This window comes from Mus musculus, chromosome 1, assembly GCF_000001635.26.
Source record: "Mus musculus strain C57BL/6J chromosome 1, GRCm38.p6 C57BL/6J".
Taxonomy (NCBI): domain Eukaryota; kingdom Metazoa; phylum Chordata; class Mammalia; order Rodentia; family Muridae; genus Mus; species Mus musculus.
This window is the reverse complement of record NC_000067.6, coordinates 8,885,303-8,904,418: the sequence shown is the minus strand read 5'-3', so window position 1 is coordinate 8,904,418 and position 19,116 is coordinate 8,885,303. Positions and strand designations below refer to the sequence as shown.

The 19,116-nt window shown below is 37.8% G+C and overlaps 1 protein-coding gene across 10 annotated transcripts in view; it reads left to right on the top strand.

The window, feature by feature from the left end:
- Sntg1 (syntrophin, gamma 1) overlaps positions 1-19,116 on the top strand; it is a 941,919-nt gene that overhangs the window by 397,239 nt on the left and 525,564 nt on the right. The window lies entirely within an intron of this gene.

Genomic DNA, 19,116 nt, shown 5'->3' with positions numbered 1-19,116 from the left:
TGCATTGAGATGCACTTATGCCTTTTGAATTACTCAAGAGTAATATGTTCAATTAAGCAAGTTGCCAGGGTAACCAAGTCCACACTTTGAACTTTAGTTCTCATGTTCATTTATTTGACATTGTGCATCATCTATATGTACTCCATCACAATGGAGTCTTTGTCTTCATCACTAAAGGAGAGAGATGAAAATAGTTTCTGTATAAAAATAGTCCTTTATGAAACATCTTACAGTGAGCCTGTCCTAACTGTATTGGAATAGACATGTTCCTTAATCCATACAAGGTGTCAATCTGACTCTAATCAAATCTTGAAAATGTGTACATTTAATTGAATATTAATTACAAAGTTATTATGATTATAGAGCCTGTGATCTCAGTGTTCTTGGGAAAAAATGAATTGAAACACAATTTTGTCTCCAGATTAGAGTATGTTTAGTGATTATTTTAGAATAATTTTTTTTTTTTATTTATTTTTTATTTTTTTTATTTATTTATTTATTATATGTAAGTACACTGTAGCTGTCTTTAGACACTCCAGAAGAGGGAGTCAGATCTCGTTACAGATGGTTGTGAGCCACCATGTGGTTGCTGGGATTTGAACTTCGGACCTTTGGAAGAGCAGTCGGGTGCTCTTACCCACTGAGCCATCTCACCAGCCCTATTTTAGAATAATTTAAGAAGGTAACTTGACAATTTTTTCTTAGAAATTTTAGCAGATTTTAATATTATTCTTTCATAATCTTTATTGAGTCATTTACTGTTCTAAACACTGAAAACTAACTATATTAAATTTAGGAGTCTAAAATATGGAATTTTTTCTATATTATTTAAAAAATTTGGATATAATAAAATTTTTGGTGCATAACAGACTTCACAAGTCAGGTGAAATAGTAAACATCAGAGGAAGAAAAGCAAGAACTATATGCTGGCCTAAGTTACCACTGTAGAACCAGACAGGACCTTCTAATTGCTGCTGAACCATCAGAGGTCAGAAGCATTGTGATTTATATTTTTTTTGAGTTAGATTTTATTAGATATTTTATTTATTTACATTTCAAATGTTATCCCCTTTCCTAGTTTATCCTACAAAAATCCCCTCCTCCCTCCCCCTGCTTCCCAACCCACCCACTCTCATTCATGTTCCTGGCATTCCCCTATCCTAGGTCATAGAGCCTTCACAGGACCAAGGGCCTCTCCCCACACTGATGACTGATTAGGCCATCCTCTGATACACATACAGCTAGAGTCATAAGTTTCACCATGTGTTTTCTATGATTGGTGGTATAGCTTCAAGGAATTCTGGGGGTACTGGTTAGTTCATATTGATGTTCCTACTATGGGGCTTCAGACCCCTTCAGCTCCCTAGGTACTTTCCCTAGCTCGTTCATTGGGGACCTTGTGCTCTATCCAATGGACGACTGTGAGCATCCACTTTTGTATTTTCCAGGCACTAGCAGAGCCTCACAGGAGACAGCTATATCAGTCTCCTGTCAGCAAGCCTTGTTGGCATCTGCCTAGTGTCTGGTGGTTGTTTATGGGATGGATTCCCAACTGCAACAGTCTCTGAATGGTCGTTTCTTCAGGCTCTTCTCTGAACTTTGTCTCTGTAACTCCTTCCATGAGTACCTTCTTCCCCCTTCTAAATAGGGTTCTAAACTTCTGTGCTAACATTCACTTATCAGTGAGTGCATATCATGCGTGTTCTTTTGTTATTGGGTTTCCTCACTTAAGATGATATCCTCTGGGTGCATCCACTTGTATAAAAATTTCATAAAGTCAATGTTTTTAATAGCCGAGTAGTACTCCATTGTGTAATGTACCAAATTTTCTGTATCCATTCCTCTGTTGAGGGACATCTGGGTTCTTTCCAGCTTCTGCCTATTACAAATAAAGCTGCTATGAACATAGTGGAACATGTGCCCTTATTACATGTTTGTTGGGAACTAAAAAGGGGGGCCCTGGGGAAAAGGGGGAAGGGGAGACCCACACCCCGCCAGAGTTCCACTTATTCTCTGGTCAGTCAGGCGTGAGAGAGGTGCCATACACTTTACACTCATCCTCGAGTGGACATCTAAGCCTCTGACCCACTCTTTGGGGGGTGGCAAAGGGGCAGTCCTACCTGGGAGCACCAGAGTTACTTTGCTAAAGCCACCAGGATTATGGGAGAGAGAGATGAGGGAAGAGAGGTTCCCAACAGCAGTAAGAGTGGGTGCAACAGATCTTGATTGGAGCAGAGACTGTCTATGGTTTTAGAGCTTTATTATAGAAAGGCAGGAAAAAAGAGAGAAGGTAGAAGAGAGAGAAAGAGACAGGGGGGAAGGAAAGGCTAGAGAGGAAGAGGAAGATGGAGAGAGGAGAGGAGAGGAGAGGAGAAGACAACGAGAGAAGACAAAGAGAGAGGAGAGAGGGGGTGAGAGTAAGGGGTAAGAGGTAACAGAGTGAGAAGTAAGAGAGCAAGCAGGGGCTGAACAGCCCTTTTTATGGTCTTTACTGTTGCTAGGTAGCTGGGGAGGAGTTTAGCTTGAAGGACAGAAGCTTGGGCCATTGCCTACATGACTTCTAGCCATGCTTTTGTTGTGGGGGCTGTGGGGGCAGTAACTTAGGCAGGAGCCAGAGTTCCGGGAGACATGAGAGAACTCCTTCTGTCCCATGTAGATGAATTATCACCACAGGGACCTGGGAATCAGCATCTCAGCTTGACTGGAGACCATCCTATCTGTGCTCAGCCCAATTTTCCACACATGTTGTAGCATCTTCTGGGTATATGCCCAGGAGTGTTATTGCTGGATCTTCTAGTAGAATTATGTCCAAATTTCTAAGGAAATGCCAAACTGATTTCCAGAGTGGTTGTAACAGTTTGCAATCCCACCAACAATGGAGGAGTGTTCCTCTTTCTCCACATACTCACCAGCATCTGCTGTCACCTGAATTTTTGATATTAGCCATCTTGACTGGTGTGAGGTATAGTCTCAGGATTGTTTTGATTTGCATTTCTCTGATGATTAAGGATTTTGAACATTTTTTTCAGGTGCTTCTCAGCCATTCAGTATTCCTCAGTTGAGAATTCTTTATTTGGCTCTGTACAACATTTATAATAGGGTTATTTGGTTTTCTAGAGTCCAACTTCTTGAGTTTTATATCTATCTATCTATCTATCTATCTATCTATCTATCTATCTATCTATCTATCTATCTCTATATCTCTATATCTCTATATCTCTATATCTCTATATCTCTATATCTCTATATCTCTATATATCATCTATATCTCTATATCTCTATATCTCTATATCTCTACATCTCTACATCTCTACATCTCTACATCTCTACATCTCTACATCTATATCTATATCTATATCTATATCTATATCTATATCTATATCTATATCTATATCTATCTATCTATCTATCTATCTATCTATCTATCTATCTATCTATCTACTGGATATCATTCTCCTATCAGATTTAGGATTGCTAAAGAACCTTTCCCAATCTGTTGGTAGCCTTTTTGTCTTATTGACCGTGTCATTTGCCTTACAGAAGCTTTGCAAGTTTATGAGGTCCCATTTGTCAATTCTTGACCTTACAGCACAAGCCATTTGTGTTCTGTTCAGGAATTTTTACCCTGTGTCCATATCTTCCAGGCTTTTCCCCACTTTCTCCTCTATAAGTTTCAGTGTCTCTGGTTTTATGTGGAGTTCTTTGATCCACTTAGACTTGAGCTTTGTACAAGGAGATAAGAATGGATCAATTCACATTCTTCTACATGAAAACTGCTAGATGTGCCAGCACCATTTGTTGAAAATGCTGTCTTCTTTCCACTGGATGGTTTTAGCTCCCTTGTCAAGATCAAGTGATCACAGGTGTGCAGATTCATTTCAGGGGTCTTCAGTTCTATTCCATTGACCTTCCTGTCTGTCATCGTACCAGTACCATGCAGTTTTTTTTAAACCACATTTGCTCTGTAGTGTAGCTTGAGGTCAGACATGGTGATTCCACCAGAGGTTCTTTTATTGCATCCCTGGGATGAAGCCTACTTGATTATGATGGATGATGATTTGATGTGTTATTGGATTCAGTTTGTGAGAATTTTATTGAATATTTTTCATCGATATTCACAAGGGAAATTAGTCTGAAGTTCTCTTTCTTTGTTGGGTCTTCACGTGGTTTAGGTATCAGAGTAATTGTGGCTTCATAGAATGAATTGGGTAGAGTAACTTCTATTTCTATTTTGTGAAATAATTTGAGGAGAATTGGAATTATGTCATCTTTGAAAGTCTCATAGAACTCTGCATTAAACCCATCTGGTCCTGGGCTTTTTTTGGTTGGGAGACTATTAATGACTGCTTCTATTTCTTTTTGGGATATGGGTCTGTTTACATCGTTAATCTGATTTAACTTTGGTACATGGTATCTGTCTAGAAATTTGTCCATTTCGTCCAGGTTTTCCAGTTCTGTTGACTGTAGCCTTTTATAGTAGGATATGATGATACTTTGGATTTTCTTAGGTTCTGTTGTTATGTCTCCCTTTTCAATTTCTGATTTTGTTAATTAGGATACTGTCCCTGTGCCCTCTAGTTAGTCTGGGTCGGGGTTTATCTATCTTGTTGATTTTCTCAAAAAACCAGCTCCTGGTTTGGTTGATTTTCTGTGTTGTTCTTTTTGTTTCTTCTTGGTTGATTTCAGCCCTGAGTTTGATTATTTCCTGATGTCTACTCCTCTTGGGTGGATTGGCTTTCTCTTGTTCTAGAGCTTTTAGGTGTGTTGTCAAGCCGCTGGTGTGTGCTTTTTCTAGTTTCTTGTTGGCAGCACTCAGAGCTATGAGCTTCCTCTAAGTACTACTTTCACTGTGTCTCATAAGTTTGGGTATGTTGATGCTTTATTGCCATTAAACCCTAAAATGTCTTTTATTTCTTTCTTTATTTCTTCCTTGATCAAGTTATTATTGAATAGACTGTTGTTCAGCTTGTATTTGAATGTTGGCTTTCTAATATTCATGTTGTTATTGAAGATCAGCCTTAGTCTGTGGTGATCTGATAGGATGCATAGGACAGTTTCAATATTTTTGTATTTTGTGAGGCCTGTTTTGTGACCAATTATATGGTCAGTTTTGGAGAAGGTACTATGAGGTGCTGAGAAGAAGGTATACATTTTGTTTTAGGATAAAATATTCTGTAGATATCTGTTAAATCCATTGGTTTCATAACTTGTTAGTTTCACTGTGTCTCTAGTTTCTGTTTCCAGGATCTGTCCATTGATGAGAGTTGGGTATTAAAGTCTCCCACTATTATTGTGGGCGGTACAAGTGTGCTTTGAACTTTACTAAAGTTTCTTTAATGAATGTAGATGTCCTTGTACTTGGAGCATAGGTGTTCAGAATGAAGAGTTCATCTCAGTAAATTTTATCTTTGATGAATTTGAAGTGCTCCTCCTTGTCTTTTTTTATACCTTTGGGTTGGAAGTTGATTTTATTTGATTTCAGAATGGCTACTTCAGCCTATTTCTTCAGACCATTTACTTGGAAAATTGTTTTCCAACCTTTTACTCTGAGATAGTGTCTGTTTTTGTCCCTGAGGTGGGTTTCCTGTATGCAGCAAAAGGTTGGATACTCTTTATGTAGCCAGTCTACTAGTCTACATCTTTTTATTGGGGAAATGAGGCCATTGATATTAAGAGATATTAAGGAAAATTGTTACTTCCTGTTATTTTTGTTGTTAGAGTTGGGATTCTGTTCTTGCAGCTATCTTCTTTTAGGTTTGTTGAAGAATTATTTTCTTACTTTTTGTATGTTGACATTTCCCTCCTTGTGTTGGAGTTTTCCCTTCATTATACTTTGAAGGGCTGGATTTGTGGTAAGATATTGTGTGAATTTGGTTTTGTCATTGAATACTTTGGTTTCTCCATCTATGGTAATTGAGAGTTTAGCTGGGTACAGTAGCCTGGGCTGGCATTTTTGTTTTCTTAGGTTCTGTATAACACGTGTCCAGGATCTTCTGGATTTCATAGTCTCTGGTGAGAAGTCTGGTAATTCTAATAGGTCTGCCTTTATATATTACTTGATCTTCTTCCCTTACTGCTTTGAATATTCTACCTTTATTTAGTGCATTTGTTGTTCTGATTATTATGTATCAGGAGGAATTTCTTTTTTGGTCCAATCTCTTTGGAGTTCTGTAGGCTTCTTGTATGTTCATTGGCATCTCTCTCTTTAGGTTAAGGCAGTTTTCTTCTATAATTTTGTTGAAGATATTTGCTGGCCCTTTAAGTTGAAAGTCTTCATTCTCATCTATACCTATTATCTGTAGGTTTGGTCTTCTCATTTTAAAAGTGATTTAAGGATCCCATGTTATGGGGCTCCAAAACCAAATAGTCCAGGGAGAGAGCTAGCCTACAAACAGTGCAGACAAGCCTAAGAGTGCAGGTAAAAATACCACTTCTGCTCAGAGGATCCTTCCCAGAACACCCAGGACACAGGAACCAAGGAGTGGACTGGAACAGGAGCCTTCTGCTTTCCATCTAAACCCAGAGTTGATCCTGTGCCACAATGCTACATACATAAATATCACCAAGAGGAGCTGGTGTCCCAGGAGTGCCTATACACCTATGAGAACAGGTAAGACCACCACTTTGCTTCAAATTCCTGGCAAATAGGGACTCTCCCAGAGCCCTCAGGATACAGGAACCAAGGAACAGCTGGGGACAGGATCCTTCTGCCTTCTGTCTTTATACCAGAGCTGACCCTGTACCACAGGTCTCCAAACATAAATATCTCCCAGAGAGAACTGGTCTTCCAGGAGTACTGACACAGAGGCTTGCAGGAGGGACAAGCCACAGTCAGAGACAGCAAGACCAGCTAACATCAGAGATAAACAGATGGCAAAATGCAAGGGCAAGCTCATAAGCAACAGAAACCAAGGCTACTTGGCATCAGCAGAACCGATTTCTCCCAACACAGTGAGCCCTGGATACCCCAACACACCAGAAAAGCAATACTCTGATTTCAAATCACACCTCATGATGATGATAGAGGACTTTAAGAAGGACATAAATAACTCCCTTAAATAAATAACTCCCTTAAATAAATACAAAACAAAGGTAAACAGGTAGAAGCCCTTAAAGAGGAAACACAAAAATCCATTAAAGAATTTCAGGAAAACACAACCAAGCAGATGAAGGAAGTGAACAAAACCATCCAGAATGTAAAAATGAAAATAGAAACAATAAAGAAATCACAAACGGAGACAACCCTGGGCGATAGAAAACCTAGGAAAGCTGGGCGTGGAGGCGCACGCCTTTAATCCCAGCATTTGAGAGGCAGAGGCAGGGGAATTTCTGAGTTCAAGGCCAGCCTGGTCTACAGAGTGAGTTCCAGAACAGCCAGGGCTATACAGAGAAACTCTGTCTCAAAAAACAAAAACAAAAACAAAAACAAAAACAAAAAACAAAAAACAAACAAACAAACAAAACTAGGAAAGAGTTGTAGATGCAAGTATCACCAATAGAATTCAAGAGATAGGAGATAGAATCTCAGGTGCAGAAGATATCATAGAAAACACTGACACAATAGTCAAAGAAAATGCGAAGAGCAAAAAGCTCCTAATCCAAAACATCCAGAAAATCCAGGACACAATGAAAAGACCAAACCTAAGGAAAGAGGTGTAAAAGAGAGTGAAGATTCCCAACATAAAGGGCCAGTAAATATACTCAACAAAATTATAGAAGAAAACTTCCCTAACCTAAAGAAAGAGATGCCCTTGAATCTACAAGAAACCTAGAGAAGTCAGAATAGATTGGACAAGAAAAAAATTCCTCCTGTCACATAATAATCAAAACACCAAATGCATAAAAGAAAGAAAGAGTATTAAAAGCAGTAAGGGAAAAAAAGTGAAATAACATATAAAGGCTGATGTAACAGAATTACAGTGGTCACTATGAAAGCTAGAAGTTCCTGGGTAGATGTCATACAGACCCAAAGAACACAATTGCCAGCCCATGCTTCTATACTAGCAAAATTATCAATTACCACAGATGGAGAAATCAAGGCATTCCATGACAAAATAAAATCTCCAAAGTAATTCTCCAAAAATCCAGCCCTTCAAAGGATAATAGATGGAAAATGCCAACACAAGGAAACTACACCCTAGAAAAAGCAAGAAAGTAATCTTCTTTCAACAAACCCAAAAGAAGTTAGCCACACAAACTTAAAACCATCAAAATTAACAAGAAGGAACAATCAGTGTTCCTTAATATCTCTTAACATCAATGGAGTCAATTCTAAATAAACAGATACGTAAACACAACACAGCAGTTTGCTGCATGCATGAAACTCACTTCAGTGTCAAAGAAATATACTACCTCAGAGTAGAGGGCTGAAAAATAATTTTCAAAATAAATGGTCCCAAGAAATAAGCTGAAATAGCCATTCTAATATTGGACAAAATTGATTTTTAACCAAAGTTCATTAAAAATGATAAGGAGGACACTTCATACCCAGCAAAGAAAAAATCTTCCAAGATGAACTCTCAATTCTGAACATCTATATTCCAAATACAAGGCCACACACATTCATAAAACAAATTTCACTAAAGCTGAAATCACATATTGCATCTCTCAAAATAAAAGTGTGAGACTTCAACACCCAGCTCTCATCAATGAACAGATCATGGAAACACAAACTAAACAGAGACACAATGAAATTAACAGACATTATGGACCAAATAGGTTTAACAGATATCTATAGACATTTTATACTAAAATTAAAAGAATATACCTTGTTCACAGCACTTCATGGTACCCTCTCCAAAATTGATCATATAATTGGTCACAAATCAGACCTCAACAGATATAAAAAGATTGTAATAATCACATGCCTCCTATCAGATCAACATGCATTAAAGCTGGTCTTCAATAATAACAAAAAACAACAGAAAGCCCACATAGACATGGAAGCTGAACATGCTCTACTAAGTGATAACTTGGTCAGGGAACAAGTAAAGATAAAAATTAAAGACGTTTTAGAACTTAATGAAAAAAATGAAGATATAACATTCCCAAAATTAAGGGGCATAATGAAAACTCAAAGCTCTGAGTACCTCCAAAAGAAACTGGAGAGAACATACACTAGAAGCTTAGCAGCTCACCTTAAAGCTCTAGAACAGAAAGAAGAAAATATACCCAAGAAGAGTAAACAGCAGGCAATAATCAAACTCAGGCCTGAAATCAACCAAGTAGAAACAAAAGAACTGTACAAAGAATCAACAAAACCAGGAGCTGGTTCTTTGAAAAAGTCAACAAGATAGATAATCCCTTAACCAGACTAATCAGAGGGCACAGAGACAGTATCCAAATTAACAAAATAAGAAACAAAAAGGGAGATTTAATAACAGAAACTGAGGAAATTCAAGAAAATCATCAGATCCTACTACAAAGCCTGTGCTCAACACAACTGGGAAATCTGGATTAAATGGACAATTCTCTAGACAGATACCAAATAACAAAGTTAAATCAGGATCAGATAAACCATCTAACCAGTCCCATAACCCCTAAAGAAATTGAAGAAATTGAAGTAGTCATTAAAAGTCTTCCCCCCACCCCCCAAAAAAAGAAAGCTCAGGACCAGATAGGGTTAGTGCAAATTTCGATCAGACCTTCAAAGAAGACCTAATGCCAATACTCTAAAAACTATTTAATAAAACTGAAAGAGAAGGAACACTATCCAATTCCTTGTATGAAGCCACAGTTATGCTAATACCTAAACTATACAAAGATTCAACAAAGAAAGAGGATTTCAGGGCAATTTCCCTTATGAATATCTATGCAAAAATACTCAATAAAATTCTTGCAAAGCAAATCTAAAAACACATCAAAATGATCATTCACCATGATCAAGTAGGCTTTATCCCAGAGATGCAGGGATGGTTCAATGCATGGAAATCCATCAATGTAATCCAATATATAAACCAACTCAAACAAACAAAAAAAATGATCATTTCCTTAGATGTTGCAAAAACATTTAATAAAATACAACCCCCTTTCATGTTAAGTTTGGAAAGCTCAGGAATTCAAGGCTCATATCTAAACATAGTAAAAGCAATATACAGCAAACCAGTAGTCAACATCAAACTAAATAGAGAGAAACTTGAAGCAATCCCACTATATCCCGTCCCGCGGGATTCAGTTATTCGTGGGTGCGAGGGGGACCGCGAACCTGGAAGGAAATGGGAGTAAAAGAGAGTCGGAGGACCAAGTAGATTAAACCTATCAAGGTCTCGTTTATTAAGCTGAGGTGCCTTCTTTATAAAGCATACATGGCTGGGAATATGGGAGGGGTCGGGGGAGAATTATACAAAGAACAAAGAAGTGGGCATTTTCTGACATGGGGGCCGAAGTCAGGCGCCAGGCAGCGGGCACTCTGGATCTTATCTCTGGAACATCGATCCTCCTTGACAGCCTTGGGGGTCAAGCTGGGCTCAGGCGTAACTCATGTCCTTGGATGGCATGGGAACTCAGGAAGAGATAGGGAAGAGGGGACTATAATTCAGCTTTTACAGCCTCAGGTGCCAAGAAAGGAATAGGGAGGAAAGGGGGGTGATAACCAGCTCTTAGTACAAGGCCATTTGGCCTGTTAGGGAGATTGTGAAGGGCTCACTTTCTCACAGGATGGTCTCTGACATCTCCTCCTTCTGAATTAAATTTAATAAGGCCACACTTAACTGAGGTGATCAAATAATCTTTTCATTTTTAGATGAGCAGGAATTACCATGGCTGGGGGGACATTGACCCGATTCCTCCCGTGGGTGCTGACACAGACCCACACTTGTGGCTCTTGGTGTCTTTTGGGGAGGGGAGGCAGAGCCTTAAAGAAAAAAAAATTTTTTTACTTGTAATTAAAACTAGATACCAACCTCGTCTAAACCGGGTTTGTCTCTCAGGGAACTCAGAAACGGTCTATTTGGATCTTCCCCTGCAATACTTAGTTTGCACCCATGCTGGGCCCATACTGGATTCATATTTATCACGAACCAGCATGCACAGTTCTGAGTTCTGTGCAGCTCCCATAGGAGAATTGTCAACCTCAGACTCAGTAAGGCCTCTGTAGGAATTATGTCAATTGTAACACCACAATTTGTGGCTCTCAAGCTATAATAGGAGCTGGAGGTCACCCCTCTTTGTCCCTATTGTCTCCAAAGCCCGAGGAACCAAGGGGACTTTGCATTAGCAGCAAGGGTGGAAAACTGGAGAGGAGTCGTTGTTTCTGTCTCGGTGGGAGGAGGATCTTCTTCGTCTGAGTCCCAGCTGATGGTAGTAGACTGCAACCAGCTTACTTAAAGCAGCTTCAATCTGCGACTTAACAAAACTGGTTAATTTTTTAAAGGCCAAGGGGCCAAAAGACAAAAGCGGCAGAATACCCAAGAAAGGTCCCAAAAGTGTGGGAAGCAAGGTAGTGACCCAAGGAGAAATAGAAAACCAATTTTTATACCAAAATTCTTGTTTCTTTCTGCTGTTTTCTCTCTTCTAAACTAGCTCTAACTTTGTCTATGTTATCTTGAACTAAGCCAGTCTTGTCAGAGTAAAGACAACATTCTTCTAATACCTGAAATTTCTGTCTTTGTAGCCTTAATATTTTATATCCTGTCTTATTGTTGAGACCACTACTTGTAAGACATTAACCTTTGCCTCTAATTTTTTATCTACAATAAGTTGCTAATATTCTTATGCATATCATTAACAAAATGATCAGTATGCAGCTGTTGATCTAAAGCTGTGGTAGATATTGAAGTTAAAATTGCAACTAAAGCAGTAAATCTAAAAATTGCTCATTTGACCTTTTCCAAGTTTGTATTTCTGGATTTTTTAAACTAAGGATCATTTCCTAATTTTAACAGGCAGCAAAACATAAGGAGGTCTCTTTAACAAAATCATAACAGCAAATTCCTTATCTAAATTAGGATCCACAGGATTAGTTAATTGACAACAATTACAATGAATATGAAAAGACTTGTCAAGATTGGTGATCTTAACTCTTAAAATTATCTAACAATATAGCATATAGGTAAGGTTCAAAAGCTTTCACAGCTATAGGGGAGTTGGCCTGAATGGCCAAAAACAGTGTCTCTGATGAAATCTTGTTAAATACACTGTAGCAGTCTCTCTGCCCCACGGGTCATCATTTATAGTTGTCCTCAAGTGGACACTAGGTCGGTTCTCCTTGCTGTAGCCCATGGCAAAGATAGGAAGTTTCTTCATCTTGTTTGTAAGTGTCTGTTCTCTCTGATTCTTCTTTTTCTGTGCACTCAACACAGCTTTCTTGTCATCACTGCCAGGGCACTCATGAACTCACAGGTCAGTCTGTCACACGAATCATTCTGGAAGCTAGCATGCTTTTGCAGCATTCTGTGGATAAAACAGAAACACCACCCCCTTTTCCCCATAATAACCTTCTGTTTAGGCTCATGCCATGTGTCAATGAGTGGATCCTTGTCATCTCACCTAGACATGATTATGTCTAGTTTTAAGATACTATGAGGCATTTATTAAGTTCTTAGACATTTAAATTTTAAAACCTTAACAATAAAAGTATGATTTAAATAATGTACAGGGGGTATAATTTTTCCCCTTTTTTGTATTTAAGAAGATAGAGTTTTAAAATTTTATAATACCTCGTCTTTGAGAATTAAAATTTTTTTGATAAAACCACTTAAATACTGGACTGTTATAGTCGGTTTTAATATAACATGGACAGTGACTAATTACACTTTCAATTGTTTCTCTTGAAGAGAGATTATAACTAGAATGTTTGAAAAGTTATTATAGCCACATGTGTATAATTTATATATTTATTAATCAGAAATAAGAGAAAGTCTTTAAGTTGTCTCTGCAAATAACTATCTTCTAGGGAAAAACAGTTTGATCAGTAAGTCTAAAACCCAAATAACTATAAGGATCCTGAGTTTGTATCTTTTCAGGAGCTATCTGTAATCTTTATCAGTTAAAGCTTTATATAAACCTCTATAACACAAAAGCAAATCCTGGGGGTCTTTTCCAGGTGACCTAGGACAATTTCTTAACTGTCTAAAAACAGTCTTCTTAAAGAAACAGTATTTTTTTCTTATAAGTTGCATAAGCAATTGCAAGCTAGAGAATTAATATTGACTATTAATATACAACTTAAAGTTTGATTGTTCAACATTTTTAAACACCATCTTTAGCACACAATTTAATTATCTGTGATGAAACAGGAGGAAACTCAAAAGAATAATCATGTGATTTAAATCACATATACTTTTCTCTCATATAAAGGCTATTTTTTTAAACACAGTAAATGGGATGCATGCATGCATGAATTTTAGAAGATATACAAGCATGCATGAAATAATTTTTTTTAACTATCTTAGGATAATGATTATCAATTTTACTTTATATGATGGTATGTTTAGAACAACATCTGGCTAGGTCTGTAATAAGGCTCTAAGAAGTGCCATACAAGCCGCGTTGAGGCTGCTCCCCTCTGAGCTCAACCTTAACTCAAATGCAAATCTTTTTTAATCTAAACACTCTGCCAGAGTCTTGGCTCAAAGACAATCTCTATGTTGAAGTATCCTTAAAGACTTGTTTTCTTGTGTTTGTTCATGTTGTTTAGAAAGATTCTAACCTTGAGTTCCCAATTTTAAGCTAACTTTCTGTTACAAGCAAAAGGCTGCCTGCCCCTTTAAGAGCTCCCTTTGCAATCGGGCCCTCAGCAAGGCTTTTTCAGCTATACTTGGCTCCCAGCCATGGTGTAACTAACTTATCAACTTGTGCTGTGTAATTTTGAAACTGCTTTTTAAACAAGTTTTAACCACTTATATTTTTCAACATGAAACACAGAATAATCATTCAAACCACAAAACAAAGACAAACATGAATTGACAGATGTATGGACAATTTGTTTTGGTGCACCAAAAACAGACAATAGACAGACAGGGAATAGAACTTGGTGTCTCAAAGGGACACAGATATACTAACCAGAGCTAAGAATATCTCCATAGGAGGCAGATAGAAAACGGGACGTCTCCCGCTTTCCCTCTGTCTCCAGGAGAGCTCTGAAATAGCTTATTTTCATTTTTTCTCACGGGATGGTCTCTGACACCACTAAAATCAGGGTCTAGAAAGTCTGCTATCTCTCTCCCTATATATTCAATATAGTACTTGAAATTCTAGCTAGATCAATTAGACAACAAATGGAGGTTAAAGTGATACAAATTGGTAAGGAAGAAGTCAAAATATCACTATTTGTAGATGATATGATAGTATACTTAAGTGACTCAAAAAATTCCACCAGAGAACTCCTACACCTGAAAATCAACCTCTGGTAAAGTGGCCGGATATAAAATTAATTCAAACAGTTCAGTAGTCTTTCTATACTCAAAGGGTAAACAGGCTGAGAAAGAAATTAGGGAAACAACACCCTTCACAATAGTCACAAACAATATAAAGTATCTTGGTGTGAATATAACCAGAAAAGTGAAAAATATGTATGACAAGAACTTCAAGTCTCTGAAGTGATAAATTGAAGAAAACCGCAGAAGATGGAAAGATCTCCCATGCTCATGGATTGGCAGAATTAATATAGTAAAAATAGCCATCTTGCTGAAAGCAATCTACAGATTTAATGCAATCCTTATCAAAATTCCAACTGAATTCTTCATAGAGTTAGAAAGAGCAATTCATAAATTCATTTGGAATAACAATAAACTCAGGATAGAGAAAAATTCTCAACAATAAAAGAACTTCTGGGGAAATAACCATCCCTGACTTCAAGCTGTACTATAGAGCAATAGTGATAGTAACTGTATGGTATTCGTACAGTGACAGGCTGGTTGATCAATGGAATAGAACTGAAGACTCCGAAATGAACCCACATATCTTTGGTCACTTAATCATTGACAAAGGAGCTAAAACCATCCAGTGGAAAAAAGACAGCATTTACAACAAATGGTGCTGGTTCAACTGGTGATTAGCATTTAGAAGAATACAAATTGATCTACTCTCATATTCCTGTACAAAGCTCAAGTCCAAGTGGATCAAAGACCTCCATGTAAAAGTTGATACACTGCATCTAATAGAAGAGAAAGTGGGGAAAAGTCTGGAACACATGGTCACAGGGGAAGATTTCCTTAACAAAACACCAATGGCTTATGTGTCAAGATCAAGAATCAAAAAAATAGGAACTCATAAAGTTGCAAAGCTTCTGGAAGCCAAAGGATGCTGTCTGTAGTACAAAATGGCAGCCAACATATTGGGAAAAGATCTTTACCAACCCTATATCCAGTAGAGGGTTAATATCCAATATATACAAACAACTCAAGAAGTTAGACACCAGAGAACCAAATTATCCCACTAAAAAATGGTGACAGAGCTAAAGAGAATTCTCAACTGAGGAAACTCAAAGGGTTGAGAAACACCTAAAGAAATGTTGAACATCCTTAGTCATCAGGGAAATTCAAATTAAAGCAACCCTGAGATTCCACCTCATACCAGTCAGAATGGCTAAGATGAAAGACTCAGTTGACAGCAGATGCTGATCAGGATGTGGGAAAAGAGGAACACTCCTTCATTTCTGGTGGGATTGCAAGCTGGTTCAACCACTCTGGAAATAAGTCTGGTGGTTCTCCAGGAAATTAAACATATTACTACCGGAAGACCCAGCAATACTACTTCTGGCCACATACCCTCGATGCTCCACAATACCACAAGGACATGTGTTCCACCATATTCAAAGCAGCCTTATTTGTGATAGCCAGAAGTTGGAAACAACCAAGATGTCCCTCAACCAAAGAATGGATACAGAAAATGTGGTTAATTTAAACAATGGAATACTATTCAGCTATTAAAAACGAGTACATCATGGATTTTGTAGGCAAATGGATGGACTAGAAAATATCATCCTGAGTGAAATAACTCAGATCCAAAAGTATATTCATGGTATGTACCGACTGATAAGTGGATATTAGTCAAAAAGTACAGAATACCTAGCATACAGTTGAACACTGTGCCCAGCTTCAACAGATTCTAATTTTATTATTTCAGAAATATTTAAAAGTAAACCTGAATTTTCCATAACTTCCACTGTAAGCATATCAATATCCAATATTCAGTAAAAGGACAAAAATAATTTCTTTCATGGTATAATAATTTTACCAATACCACACATAAATTATAGATAAAATATTCATTAATATGTAATAAGAAAACAATTTTAATATATTTTAACATTTCTATAACCTCTAGTTTCTTTTCAAAAATATTTATTCATTGAATTTATAGCCCCCTCTCTTCCAGTTCCCCCTCATGTAGATCTTCCCCCCAATTCTTCCCTTCCCTTCTCCTCTTAGGAGGACATACCATCTGGGTATCATGTCCTACCCTACTTAAAAACACATACACCCTGCTGGACTAGGTTCATTCTCTCCCACAGAGGCCAGTTACAGGAATGGGAAATGGGATCCACAGGTAGACAGGCAGGCAGCAGAGTCAGGAACAGTCCTGTATAATTTTCAACCTTTCTTTCTCAACTTCAGGACCGCAATACATGTTGGCACTATATGTTGCTACTAGACTATTTGTGGATTGTTCTACTCCTCTTTAGTAGAAATACAAATTTACTAAATTTGAGATTCTAATGTAATTTTTAAATTACTATTTAAATTTTTTTATCTGTTGGTTAGGGCTCTGTAGGGTTTCAGGGCTCATCATTTTTTAAAAAAAAATTTATTAGATATTGTCTTTATATACATTTCAACTTTCAAATGCTGTCCCGAAAGTTCCTGATACCCTCTCTCCACCCTGCTCCCCTACCCACCCACTCCCACTTCTTGGCTCTGGCATTCCTCTTTACTGGGGCATATAAAGTTTGCAATACGAAGGGGCCTCTCTTCCCAGTGATGGCCGACTAGGCCATTTTCTGCTACATATACAGCTAGAGAAACGAGCTCTGGGAGTAATGGTTAGTTCATATTGTTGTTCCACCTGTAGGGTTGCAGACCCCTTTAGCTCCTTGGTTGATTTCTCTAGCTTCTCTATTGGGGGTCCTGTGTTCCATCTTATAGATGACTGTGAGCATTCACTTCTGTTTTTGCCAGGCACTGGCATAGCCTCATACGAGACAACTATACCAGGGTCCCTTCATCAAAATCTTGCTGGCATATGCAATAGTGTCTGGGTTTGGTGACTGATTATGGGATGGATTCCCGGGTGGGGAAGTCTCTGGATGGTCCATTCTTTCATCTTAGCTCCAAATTTGTCTCTGTAACTCCTTTCATGGGTATATTGTTCCCTATTCTAAGAAGGACCAACGTGTACACCCATTGGTCTTCCCTCTTCTTGATTTTCTTGTGTTTTGCAAATTGTATCTTAAGTGTTCTCTGTTTCTGGGCTAGTATCCACTTATCAGTGAGTGCATATCTAATGACTTCTTTTGTGACTGGGTTACCTCACTAAGGATGATATCCTCTAGATACATCCATTTGTCCAAGAATTTCATAAATCCATTGTTTTAATAGCTGAGTTGTACTCAATTGTGTAAATGTACCATAATTTCTGTATCCATTCTTTTGTTGAGGGACATCTTGGGTTATTTCCAGCTTCTGGCTATTATAAATAAGGCTGCTATGAACATAGTGGAGCATGTATTTTTATTACCAGTTGGAATTTCTTCTGGGTATATGCCCAGGAGAGGTATTGCTGGGTCGTCTGGTAATATTATGTCCAATTTTCTGAGGAACCTCCAGACTGACTTCCAGAGTGTTTGTACAAGCTTGCGATACTACCAGCAATGGAAGAGTGTTCCTCTTTCTCCACATTCTCGCCAACATCTGCTGTCGCCTGACTATTTGATCTTAGCCATTGGGTTGTTTTGATTTGCATTATCTTGATGATTAAGGATGTTGAATATTTTTTCAGGTGCTTCTCAGCCATTCGGTATTCCTCAGTTGAGAATTTTTGTTTAGCTCTGTACCCCATTTTTAATGGCGTTATTTGAATTTCTGGAGTCCAGCTTATTGAGCTTTTTGTATATATTGGATATTAGTCCCCTAACAGATTTAGGATTGGTGAAAATCCTTTCCCAATCTGTTGGTGGTTCTTTTTGACTTACTGACAGTGTCTTTTGCTTACAGAAGCTTTGCAATTTTATGAGGTCCCATTTGTCAATTCTTGATCTTACAGCACAAGCCATTGTTCTTCTGTTTAGGAATTTTTCCCCTGTGCCCATATATTTGAGGTTTTTCTCCACTTTCTCCTATATTAATTTCAGTGTCTCTGGTTTGTGTAGAGGTGTTTGATCCACTTAGACTTGAGCTTTGTACAAGAAGATAAGAATGGATCAATTCACATTCTTCTACATGAAAACTGCCAGTTGTGCCAGCACCATTTGTTGAAAATGCTGTCTTTTTTTCCACTGGATAGTTTTAGCTCCCTTGTCAAAGATCAAGTGACCAGAGGTGTGTGGATTCATTTCTGGGTCTTCAGAATTCTATTCTATTGATCTACCTGTCTGTCACTGTACAAGTACCATGCAGTTTTTATCACAATTGCTCTATAGTACAGATTAATGTCAGGCATCTTGATTCCACCAGAGGTTCTTTTATTGTTGAGAATAGTTTTTGCTATCCTAGGTTTTTTTTTTTTTTATTATTCCAGATGAATTTGCAAATTGTCCTTTCTATGTCAGTGAATAGAGTTGGAATTTTGAAGCGGATTGCATTGAATCTGTAGATTGCTTTCGGCAGCATAGACATTTTTACTACATTAATCCTGCCAATCCATGAGCATGGGAGATCTTTCCATCTTCTGAGATTTTTTTTTTCAATTTCTTTATTCAGAGACTTGAAGTTCTTGTCATACAAATCTTTCACTTCCTTAGTTAGAGTCATACCAAGGTATTTTATATTATTTGTGACTATTGTGAAGGGTGTTTTTTCCCTAATTTCTTTCTCAGTCCATTTATCCATTGTGTAGAGAAAGGCCATTGATTTGTTTGAGTTAATTTTATATCCAGCTACTGCACAGAAGCTGTTTATCAGGTTCAGGAGTTCTCTGGTAGAATTTTTGAGGTCACATATATACTATCATATTATCTGC